This window comes from Anolis sagrei, chromosome 2 (genome assembly GCF_037176765.1).
Source record: "Anolis sagrei isolate rAnoSag1 chromosome 2, rAnoSag1.mat, whole genome shotgun sequence".
NCBI classification, from domain to species: Eukaryota; Metazoa; Chordata; class Lepidosauria; order Squamata; family Dactyloidae; genus Anolis; species Anolis sagrei.
Genome location: NC_090022.1, coordinates 89,609,226 through 89,622,819, shown reverse-complemented (window position 1 = coordinate 89,622,819; position 13,594 = coordinate 89,609,226).

Here is a 13,594-nt window from a genome sequence, read left to right as displayed (position 1 = left end):
TATTGAGCCATTCTAAGAATAAAATAGAATGCCAATAATAATAATGATAATAATAATAATAATTATTATTATTATTATTATTATCCCCTGCCTCCATCTCCCCAAGGGGACTTGCGACGGCTAACATGAGGCCAAGCCCAATTGTTACAACAAAGCAAAACAAATACAGCATACAATCATAAAATAATACATAAAATAAAATACAATAAAATATGGAAAGAAAGAAGAAGAGTAATACAAAATAAACACAGGGTACAACAAAATAAACAAAGATATTAAGCTGAGTGGGCAGGGCCAAGTAAAACAGATGAGGTGGATAAGTAGGGTGTTGCATCTGGCAGAGTTTGGACAACCAATGGGATTAATTTCAATTGAAGTGTGAGATAAAGTGCATCAGAGGGCATTTTGTACTCAGTTGGTCAAGCTACTGGGATTCAATGTTCATTCCTCGAAGGCACACTGAAACAGCCAGGTTTTAGGCTCTTCTTGAAGGCCTGAAAATTTGTCATAATTTGTCCTGTTACAGTCCAAAGAGTGCTCCTTTGCAAATTTCTCAACCTGTTCATATAACTTTAAAGGTAAGAGTTTAACCTAAGAAAAACTAATACACACACTTCTATCCCTTTCTGTGTTATATATGTGTGTGCAGCAGTGGAATACCAGGAAGTCAACAAAAGATAAAATAAACACATTTGTACTCTAGAGGTGAAGTCACCAGTAGACTCTGGAGAATAAATAAATTGTAACAAGTATATTAGATGAATCAGGTACATTACATGAGTACTGATTTCTATAATCACCAACAGGGTTTTGAAAAGATGTGCATTTTTTAATTGGGGAAGTAAAAGGGACAGGACTGTGTATATGTAAAATTCTTAAGAAAATGCATGGAAATATGAAAGACCTTGATGATGGTAATGTTTATGAAGAAAACAATACTATCCACCTCTCCTCATGGCAGGCTGCAACACAGTTAAAATACTCAGATAAAAGACAATTAAATGCATTTGTTAAAATACATGGTACAAAGAGTGAAACATGATTGAATGTAAATTTAAAAATCATACTTTAAAATCGATTGGTTAGGCCTGTTGGAAGAGCTGGTTCTCTAATTGGATCTTAAATTTGACAGCCCATTTAGCTGTTGTAGCTGTTCTAGCAGGTCATTCTTTGGTCTAAGGGTGTAATACTTATGAAAGTATAACATCTTGATGGTCATATAATCTGATGCAATTATACAATGTAACATTACATACAGAAACTTAAGTGCCCATACATTGCTATATTTGTGTTTCTTCCTAAGGGAAATGTGTGTGTCTCAATCTTGCCTGGGTTAACCATCAAATTACTTGGGAATAAATTCAAAATGGGACAGCAGACAGAATACAGAATTAACTGATAAGTGGTAAGGATCCTTAACCCCTCAGTCTGAGAGCTAGGGGTGCACACTTATGGGAGATATGTTCCATTAACACAAAAAGGGCACTGCTAAGTACACACTGTAATAATCTTTGTATTTAAACAGGTGGGAAAAGAAATTTGCACTCTCCTGTCAACTAGGTAAAATTAATAGCAAGCAATGTTATCACCTCCCCACCCCTCCCCCCCCCCCCCCCCCCCCCACACACACACACCTCAAAAATAGTTCTGGGATCCCTGAACAGGGCTCTCCAACTGTTGTCAGACCAACCATTTCTTAACTAGACCAATTTATACAGATATTCAAAGACTGGAACTGCTAAGAATTAAGATGCCTTAATAATGTTAATACATTTCATCCAAGAGATTTTGTCTTTTTTATATGTCACTGTAAGAATAGAGAGCAGTTCTGCAGAATTTCCTTTAAATATTCTCTGCTATATGGACTTAGAGCCATAAAATTCCAGAGCAAAACAATAGAGCATTGTGCCACTTCCAGTGGTTGCAATAACAAAACAAAACAAAACAGAAAAGAGCTTTAAGAAGAGGCATCTAAAGACAACAGTTTTTGCCTTTCAGCATCCATCTCAGGGGAGATGCAATAAGCACTTCCAATGGCACATGAGTCATTTTAGTGTTCCTTTTCTCTCATGGGTAGGCAAGCCATAGGCAGATAATGGAGTGATAGTATAAGAGAATATGGGACAGAGATTTTCATAGCTCCAGTCCTCCAAGGCATAGATAGAAAGACCTTATGAGAATCCTTGTGAAGTCAGGGAACATTTTGCTTATATTAATCACAATAAAACCCAGGCCAGGCCAGGCTCTCTTCATACAAGGGAGAAATGTTTCAACAGAGTAGTTTCAGGAAAGCTCTCAAGAGCTAGTAATCAAAAGTTGCCTCCAAAGAACTAAAATCAAGAAGGCAATGTTTATTGATCAAATGAAGCCAAACACCAGTGTCAAGGAGAGGTTCAAGCAATATGCTATTTATCAGCATGGTTTAATTGGCTGTCTGGCATAGGTGGTGACTGCTAATTGTTTTCCCTCCTTGAGGTTTATTAGCGCAACATTCAAGTATGCCCTTATCTTTCTTTGGGACTGGGTGGTATTTTATAGCCAAACATTTCATAGCTTAATATATATTTTGCAAAATGTTTTAAACATATTTCTATATCCATATCTTTATATTATCACATAGAGCAATTGAATTTGTCTAAGGACTTTATTGCATGAAAGTGGCAAACAGGCATAGAAATCCTGTGCAACCTCCACATGACAAACCTGTCCCCTCCTATTGCCAAGCAAAATCCATCAATCACCCCTGAGTGGACTGTGGCGGCAAAACCTAACTGTGCAATGATCTTTTGATCTGTGCCAACATGCCAAAACACAAATGACGTCAGGGGGTGAGATGGTTCTTCTTTCCTACTCTTTTTGCTGTAATTATTAACTAAGAAAAAGAACTTTATTTTTATACCCTGCCTCCATCTCTCCAAAGGGACTTGGGACAGCTTACATGGGGCCAAGTCCAAGCAACATACAGTTTAAACAGAAAAAAAATTAAAACAACATAAAAACAGCATCATAAACAATAATAAAACAAACATCATAAGCAACAACCAGAAATACTTCAAGAAATGCTTCATGCAATACTACTAATCAAATACTAATTAGCATAATTACTAATTAAGCTTACAATTATTTTTTATTGTTTTAAGCCTAAATTTCATCACAATTGCAAAATTGTCTCTGATAAAATAAAAAGTACTGAAGTACAGCTATGAATCTGCAAAGAATTGCTCAGACTGATGTGATGCAAAGGACTATCATACTGGTAAATTTCCCTGGTTGTGAAAGTGCTGCAAGAACAAGGCTTCATGCAGTGAAGCCTTACATACATGCTTCATATCCCTTTGATACAGACTTATTGTTTGCATTTAGTTTTGAAGGATTCAAGAGGAGGATATTTAATCACATTTGTCACTGGAATCACTATGGATCATGGCATAAGGGATGTCGGGAACCTATCACCCCACGACCCACATCACCCAATTTACCCCTAACCCTATCCCATGAGAGGAAGTGTCCACTGCCTGGCTTCCCCCCATTGTTGCTAATGTAACATGACAAGTAATACCCTGGTTCCCCTCCTTTTACACCATGGAGTCCCGCTAGAAGTAGTTCTATGTCATGAGATGGGAGCCAACAGGCTTCATGGAACAAATGATGGGAGACCAGCATATGCTGCTGATTTTGGTTAATGTGATGAGGTTGTAAGACTGTGCCATGCTTCTGTGGCTGGTGCTATAGAAGTAGGTGGATGGGAGACTGGGGGCACATAATGTAGCCAGATGCAAAGGAGGACTGGATCCTTACACCTCTAAGAGGTATATAGAACAGAGAATTTCTGTAGATGTAGCTTGTATTCTTGTCAGATGTGTTCATGCACATGGCCTTGGCTACTACCTTTTCCTAGTTTTCTTTTGTGTTTCCCGCTTTCCTATGATGGGGGTGCACCATGTTCAGTCTGCATGGATTAGTTCCCCTAGTTACTTCATGGCATGTGAACATCTTCTCTGGCTTGGCCTCTGTTTAATGATTCAGTGATACTATGCACATCTCCCCTGTTTTTCTGCTAGCTCTACATCTTATGTTTATATGCCTCCCCTCTCTCCTCTGGAGCTGTATACCAATTTATGTCCCATCAGTACCATACGTGTATATTTCTAATCTCCTCATTTTAGAATTAGTATAGAACTGTTTTACCCATCTATGTTTCTTTAAATGAATGAGAAATCTTTATTGGAAAAAAAAACCTTTTATGCAGACATGCTTTGAAATTCATGGTGCATGGAAATATCCCCACTACCATCACCAAAATGAGAGGGATGCTTCTAATACCCACAAATATAGTTTTGACAAGATTTACAACTGATCAGTAACACTTTGTGTTGAATAATATTGGGCACTCAAACCATTAATAGGTTCTTAATATACAAACTACATAGCTGGTTTTAATTGATGTCATATTTTACAAGCAGATATAAACAGGGCAATTAAAAATTGATGTCCTATATGCAAGATTTCTAGCATTGCACTCGGGAATAATCCATTCCTTGGAAGAGGATACAATGGGAGTCAGTGTCTATAGCAATTGATGCATAGTGTTTATACAATAGTATATGAGCAGAAAATTAGTTAATAAAGGAGTCTAGGGGTTTGCATTCTAGAGCTGTAACATTAGTATCTAGTTTAGTTTTGCGTGGTAGAATATGGCAATTTGCTCTAAGAAATCTCATCTCCAGGATAGCATATGCAAAAGTCCATGTAGTAAATCAAGACCATTGTATTTTATTGTAATTGCATGAAAACTAGGAGAGTCATCATCATCATAGGCTATCACTCATAGCCGAGAGAGGGTAGTTCATCAGCATAAAATTGAATTAGTGCCATGGTAGATTATAAGTATTCCCAGGTACATATGCTGGTGATTAGATTGATTTTTCCTGCCAGAGGTAGTTGTGATTTTTTAAAAGTTGTTCTTTCTTCAAAACTAGCAGAGTACAGGTGTTGTGATAGAGTCTGCTGGCAGTGATAGTAACACTAGTTGTATTAGGAGAGGCAGGAAAACTACTCACAAGCAAGACTATGATGAAGAGCAACAAAGGAAAAGAATCTGGAAAATACTTAGTGAGCCAACAGATGAGGATTCTTTTGAAGGTTTTGATGCAAATGATATGGATGATGGGTATCAGATTCTGGGTCTGACGGGATGGATTGGACAAAGGTTCAAGAGATTCGAGATATTTGTGCTGAACCCACAAGCTGTGGCACGTTTGAAGGTTGGAGTAGTGAAGACATGGATGGGTCTTGGGGAACTTCAGGATTAGACCAGAGATGGACTACTTGGAGGAGTGGTGGAAGAGGCACAGCTGGGGATGGATTGGGCTGAACTAGGAGCGACTCCAGTTCGGATGAGGAGCTGGAACAAGATGCAGCTGGGACAAGGGTGTTGGCTGAATCAAGTTCTGACGAGGACTTGTAGATAAAATGGGAGTGTTTGCAATTGTAACCTTGCAATTGGCAAGGAGTCTTGTTGGGCGCTTTCTGGATCTTTGTGTTTACAGAAGATGGGTTTGGAAGAAGACTTTGGGGCATAAGTTATGCTCTGGGTTTAAGCAGCAAAGGGGGCTGGAACTGTGTGGGTTGTTGCTGGACTGCACTGTTTTGATGTTTGCATTAGCTGCCGTATTGCCCTGCTGCTTTGGCTCCTTGTGTTTATCCACGGATTGGGATCTGACCTTGCAGCTGTTTGTTTCCCTTTGGACTGGACTACAACCACTGTTGTTACTCTCTCTCCTCCACGTCTGCAGCTGAGCTTCTGGAGCTGGCGTTATCAACATTCCTGCATTCCTGCATACCAGCCTTGGAGTCAGCGTGCTCTTCCTGCTGTGTTTGAGGCTCGGGTTACGTTTTACAACCCTTGAAAGGCTGCTATTAGTGTGGCTACGAACTTAATTCTACTGTTTATTTTGCTTCTGCTGTTTGATGGAACAAGTTTGAGCTGCATTTAAGCATTTTGAGTTTAATCCGAGTTATATCTCTGGTTAATCCAGGTTATATTCTGTTTGGGGTTTTGTGGGTTCTTTTGCCTGTTTGGGCTTTTTCACACTGAAGACTAAGTGTTTTTTGCCTTGTGGTTTTGTTTTGGGCTGTTTTGTTTTTGAACAATAAACTATACTTCTTTAATTGGCTGGCGTCTGACCTTGACAACAAGCTCTTAGTAAAAAGAAAAGTAATAGGACTCCAGTCAGTTACCAATGTAAGCAACACTTTTATTTAATGCAAACCATCTAGTATATGGTAAAGCATGCAATATGACTGATGAATGAATTGACCAAATTCCATCAAAACTTGAATGCTGCATAAAAGCTTCAGATCAGTCATCATTTTTTTCTCAGATCTCTCTGGGACCCCAGTCGCAGCCAGGAAATAACACATTGTACCATGTTCCACAAGCCATATAACCTGTAATAATGTAGTTCTTTCCATATCAGAAACACATGGCAGTTAAAATTACATTAAGGTCAAATTACATTAATTCTATAGTGTAGATGCACCCTTATTTCAGTGGGATATTGTGTGTGGAATGTTTTCCACTGCACTCATCCTCAGATAAAATATACTGACGATTACTAATTGCAGATTTTAGAATAGCATGAGAGCATATATATACCCTGCTCTCTCTAGATCAGGAATATCAAAGCCATTTCCATTGAGGGCCACATAAGTCTCGTGGTTGCCTTCGAAGGGCCACTGAATCCATGGAAGGGTAATCTGTGTGAAGGGCCAACTATAATTTTTTACATAGTAGCCAGTGTACATTAGATTTTACCTAATTTGGGCCGTCAGATGTTATTGAATGAAAAGTCCCATCAGTTTTGATTATCTGCCATACAGACTGAGGATAACGGAAATTGCAGCCCGACAGCACTTGTAGCTCTGAGTTTGGAAAAAGGTTAAAGGACATTTTGAAACATTAGACATTCTTCCCACAAGCCTTACATCAACATTCAAACTATCTTGACTAAATAGAATAAACTGCATCTTTCCAGATGTCACTGTATCACAACTTCCATCAGCTCTATTCATGATGTCTAATGATGTGGAATACAGGAGTTGTAGTCCAGCAGCATCTGGAAGGCCACATAAAATGACATAGAGGGCTGGATTCAGCCCATGGGCCTTGAGTTTGACCCATGTGCTCTTGCTGGTCACCTTGTTTCCATTGAGCTGATCAAGATAAGTGGCTATATGTGAGGTTAGCTTATCAGGAAACATTAGGCTGAGAGTAATATATATACATATACATACACACACACACACACACACACACCCGTGGGACTGCCTTGCTTCATAGAAGAACTGATAATTTTGAATTCGGCTCTATGCCAGTGTGGCACAGTGATTTGAGCATTGAGCTACAATTCTAGAAAAAAGGATTCAAATCACCATTTGACTATGGAAACCCACTGGGTGACCTTGAGCAAGTTACACACTTTTAGCTTCAGAAAACCCAGCTATAGGTTTGACATAAGATCACTATTGTTGTTGTTATTTCTGAAATCAGATACAACAACAACAATCTATAGACAATACTAATATTTATTTTCCTTTTTCACTCCCTAAAATGTGTTTTATTTGCCAAACCAGGCAAAGTATGGTAGTGAGCATAAGAGAAAATATGCAGCAGCCTCTTCAGCTTGCATGGCACCAATAAAAGCCAATTTTCACAAAGCAGAGACCACAAATTGTTGCTGTGCATCACATACTCGCTTTGGAGACAGATTGCTCACTGCCCTAAAAAGCCTGATTGCCATGTTGTAGCAAATGGCTTGTTATTCATCCCAATTGGATTTTGATTCATATTAGAAGACCTATACAGTGAAGGACACTCTACTCTGTGCAGTCATAATCTAACTAATAACAGTACCATTACCTGCTCAGTATCTTCTCTGCAAGCTTTGTGCCTTGTAAATTTTACTTTTACAGCATTTCATGCTTGTGCTACCAGGCCTACCAGCAATATTTATTGCTTTTACAACATTTCCAAACACTCAGATAGCATGCCAGGGGCTAATTGACTTTCAATGTCACAAAGTAAACATGGCAAAGGACAGTTAAGGGACATGATAATTGCTTAACTAAGCAGACATACACACAGAGAGAGTGCTCTACAATGCAACATCAACATCAAATCATTTTAACCAGGATTTTATTTATTTATCAAATTGAAGCTAATTGGAATGAAAATGATTTCCGGCTCTTTGGGTAGACCCATCCATTAGCCTGGATTAAATTTAACCAAAAATACATTCAGGAGGAAGTAGTGTACAGTGGAATTGGCTTATAATTCTAAAAGAGGTTAGGCAAATTTGACAGGTCTTAGAGTCCATGTTATGTATCTGGAGTCATCTGGGGTTGAATGGACTGCCTAAAATATTCTTGTTCCCCTAAGCAAAAACTAGAAGTAGCTGGAAGTCTTCAGAAGCACACCCTTGGACTAAGGATTCGCCAATGTCAGATTTTTTGGTTTTTAACTCAGATACCTGGGTATGTTTGATTTGAACTGATAGAAAACACTCTCAATTCTCAATATTCTTTAGCTGTAGTCTGGAACTGACCACATATGTGAACACAAACATACAGGCCCATGTGACAAGACCTGAAATGTATTGTTTCCTCAGATGCTTCAGCATTCATACTTATCTGAGTTTCAGCTCATAATATGCAGCTCTGAACCCCTACTGGGCCCCATACTGGTAGAAAGGTGAGGATAAAATAAAACAAATAGGTGACATGGGAGAAAAGATGCCATCTATTCACTTGGAGATATATTTTATTTGAGTGATCTAGAAGATCTGCCTGGGTGAGTGATTAAACATGTAACCTTTTAAAAATATTTTTTAAGTTCTAGAATTTATATTAAGAAGTCATTCTGAAAGTTTGCTATTAAATAGCTTGCTATCAAATAGTTAAAGAGGATTTAGCAAGGCACAAAACTCTGCATGAAGGCGGTCAAGCTGTAGATTTGTAATGGTGTTCTTTTAAATGTGGGCAGGAGAGAATGTGTTGCTGAAATACAACTCTCAGCATCCATTACCATTGGCAATGCTGCTAGGAGCTATATCTGGAGGACCATGCTTTTTGCACTATTGGATTTGTTATTCTAAAGTTTACATATTATATGACCTCACCACACAAGGTCTGAGCTCCATCGGATGGAGTCCATCGCATGACGCAAGGCTGTGATGGACTCCATCTCAGCCTTCTGGAGGGGCTCCATCCTGGCTTCATGTTGAAAGCATCCTACAACAGAGGCCTGAGAATGGGAGGCTTCACTTGCTTTCATAAAGTAGAATGGGAAAAGTGTGGGGGGAAGCCAGGAAGCGATGTTCAGATTTGCCCAACAAATGCCCCCTGCCCCATTCCCCAGCTTCAAGACCTCAAAGTGATGAGGTCCTTACCCTTCTGTGCCTATGCCAAGGACAAGATTATACTTCATTAATTAAGCCCCTGATTTAAAAACAAAATGATGGAATGCAGTACATGAAAATGCTTCCGCAATTGGTAACATTACTGAACTGACACAAACACTTGCAAATTCAGGAAGATTCCAAAACCTAATTCAATGTACTGTGTACATGTTGAAGTCTTGGGAGTATTCGTGTTATGAAAGCTGAGGCACTACCACATAGAAAAGTAATATGGAGATTTATAATCAAATTCTCAGAAGATGGGCTTTGGTTGACAAGGTGACCACAGCAAAGAAAGGTCTTGTAGCATTTCATGCTCTTCTTGTCTGTATGTAATATGAATCCCTAAAGATTTTGACAATGCAGAAGAATATCTCTAGCTAAGCATTGCTTTGATTAAAGATTGTCTGAGATGTATGGTAGCTGTCTATTTATGTTGAGGAAGAAAAAGCAAAGACTTTATCAAAAATATTCCTAGCTCAAATAGTGGTTTGGGAAATAAACGGTTTCATAAAGACACTTCAAATGCCACATATTGTAATTAAATGTGGTTGTATTAGGAAGTATTCAAGTTGTTTTATATATGCATTTATATCCACCAGCTACTTTCTGAGTGACAGGAAACTAACTCTGTTAGATTAGGCAAGAAGGAAGGCTGGGCAAAGCACAAATTTCACAACTAAGATTGTTTTTGCCCTTCAATTCAATTTGAATTCTTTGTTCTTCACATGATCTATTTTAATGAATGCAGAGAGTAATAATATGGATGTCATACATGAAAGGGGCTCACATCTTGGAGTGGGATGTGAACATTACTAATAAACACTGTTGCATAGCTGCAACCTTCAAAAACACAATTTTAACTTGGTAAAAGTAAAAGTAATCACTACATGATCTTTTTCTTGATCTTGTGCTCCAAACAGGGTCAGTTTGGAGCACAAATACTCTAGACTGGTTCCAAAGGAAATCTCATACTTCATCCTCAACAAGGGGCAGTGGGGAAGAGTCCATACAATTCAGCTTGGCTGAGACTACTTCAGCTCTGCTGAACCATTATTTTCCTGCCTATGTTACTGCTGCCATTGCCAGATGACCAGAAATCTCCACCATACAACCTGGGTGCTGATGGTGGTGACACAGATTTCATCCAGCCCCTTTTTCCTGATGAGTGCAGGGGAAAGGGGTGATGGCAACAATAGTTTGTGTGAATGCTAGACCAATTGACATTGAGCCCAATGCTGCTGTTTACACTGCCAAAGATGCAGAAAACATGGAGTTTCAGTCCATCTCTGAAGCATCCCTGACTTCTTTTAATATGTGGTTAAACCCAATTTACCCCCCCCCCCCATTATAAACACAGGAAGTGAAAACATGTCATGGGGACAACTAGAAGCATCTGCACAGTGACTGAGGACAATTAAGCATGTGTGGACAAGATTTGAGAAAAAAAATAATCTTAACAAGGAAAACTGCCATTTTAACAGACAAAATGAAAACCTCAAAAAAGTATTTTTAGAAATCCAAATCATAATGGCTTTGATCTAAATTCACAGAAAAGGGTTTTCTCACATCCCTCTTTCATCCCAGACCTTTGCAACTCCCCTTCCACCTTTCCCTTGCAGCGTTTAACACTTGGAATTGAACCAGGGGGCTTCAGATGGAAGACATCTTCTATGAACAGAGAAGGAAGAAATCACTGATGATCAGCAATTAAAAAATGGCTAACTAGGTACAAATTTCAATGTCCACTTAGGAAACCAAATATACTTCTTTGCAAGCATAGTATGCATATGGAATTACTTCATTTTATGTATATATTCAGCCCTTCTCATCTGCAAGTTTAACATTTGCATATTTGATTGTTTACACAAGGTGAAAACATGATGCTCTGCTCTCTACAGCTTGAGAGAATGTGCAAGGGTTCTCCATCCCTCTCCTCAACAAATGTGGAGGGCATCTCCAGCAGAGATGCACCACCAAGAGGAAGAACTCCTCATCTGTGTCAGGTCATATATTTTTAAAATGAAGTTTTGAAAGTATTGTACTTGCATGCTTCTAGAAAGGATAAAAACAAAGTCAATACCTTACATTGTTTTGTTACTAAGACCACAAACTGTATGATATCCTAATCATGTGGGATACATAAGGATTTGCGTGAAAGGACTTCTCTTCTCTTCTTCTCTATATGGTTCTCAATGGTGAAAAAATTGTAAAAGAAAGTAGGTCAAAAGATACCTTTAAAATGATTTTTTGTGGTTAGGAGCCTACACAATTTGAATGCAAGGATAGCATAAGGATATATTACATAATAGTTTGCTCTTGTATTATACCAAAGGATAAGCTTCTCACTAGTGTAATTTCAAGTTCCCCTGCTGAATATCTTTGGTTACACATTTCATGGTATGATAAATTTCAGGCTTCTCAATCCTTTGTTCTGAAACTGTTTTAATTCTGATAATTTTCTGTAGAATACAGGAGGTTGCAAATAATTGCAGTTTACTGTGCTGGAACACTACAATTTTACCTAGCAGTTGGCAGTGCTGCTAACATTAGCCTTACTGTATTGCTAGCATTGTGAAGTTTTCAAAAATTGGACAGTAAAACAAAAATCCCAAGAAGGCTTTCCTATATTTCTATAAAGCATTGAATTGAGCACATGAAAGAACAAAACTCATGAGATGCTCCTTGTACACATTATTATGTTTCCATAATAAATTCAGTATCTTAAGCTTTATAAACAAACACACATTTTTTTAAAAAAAGTTTATGCTTCAATTCTAGAACAGATCCTTCATTTAGCAGATGAGTTTTGACAACAAAAAGGAATATTAAATACCGTATGTGACATATTACATATCCATTATATTGTTGTTGTTTGTTATTGTTTATTTGTTCAGTTGCTTCCAACTCTTCACGACCTCATGGACCTGCCCACTCCCAGCTCCTTCAAGGTTAAGCCAGTCACTTGAAGGATGCCATCCATCCATTTTACCCTTGATCGGCCCCTCTTCCTTTTTCCTTCCATTTTCCCCAGCATAATTGTCTTCTCTAAGCTTTCCTTTCTTCTCATGATGTGGCCAAAGTACTTCAGCTTTGCCTCTACTATCCTTCCCGCCAATGAGCAGTCGGGTTTTATTCATGAAGTATACACTGGCTGGATCTTCTCACTGTCCAAGGCAGTCTCAGAACTTTCCTCCAACACCACAGTTCAAAAGCATCTATCTTCCTTTGCTCAGCCTTTCCTGTGGTCCATCTCTCACATCCGTAGGTGACTACGGGGAATACCATTGCTTTAACTATGTGGATCTTCGTTGCCAGTGTGATGTCTCTACTTTTCACTATTTTATCACTATTTTATCGAGATTGGACATTGCTCTCCTCCCAATAAGTAAGCATCTCCTGATTTTCTGGTTCAAGTCTGCGTCTGCAGTAATCTTTGCACCTGGGAATACAAAGTCAGTCACGGCCTCCACGTTTCCTCCCTCTATTTCCCTGTTGTCAATCATTCTTGTTGCCATAATCTTGTTTTTTTATGTTTAACTGCAACCCAGCTTTTGTGCTTTCTTCTTTCACCTTGATTAGAAGGCTCCTCAGCTCTTCCTCGCTTTCAGCCATCAAAGTGGTATCATCTGCATAGCTAAGGTTGTTAATATTTCTTCCAGCAATTTTTACCCCAGACTTGCATTCATCAAGCCCTGCACATCACATGATGTGTTCTGCATACAAGTTGAATAGGTTGGGTGAGAGTAAACAACCCTGCCATACACCATTCCCAATCTTGAAACAGTCTGTTGTTCCATGGTCAGTTCTTACTGTTGCTACCTGGTCATTATACAGATTCCTCAGGAAAGAGACAAAGTGATTTGGTATACCACCAAGAACTTGCCACAATTTATTATGATTCATACATTCAAAGGCTTTAGAATAGTCAATAAAACAGAAATAGACGTTTTTCTGAAACTTCCTGCCTTTCTCCATTATCCATTATATAGCCTATAGTAATTGTACAACTTCTCTGCTTTTATGCTGGACCCAAGTAGTCCCCATAGCAAATGCATTTAAAAAAATCACAGATTGGCATACATTACCCCTAACATCTATGCTGCTGGCAGGACTTAACTCAATTTTTCTCCCTA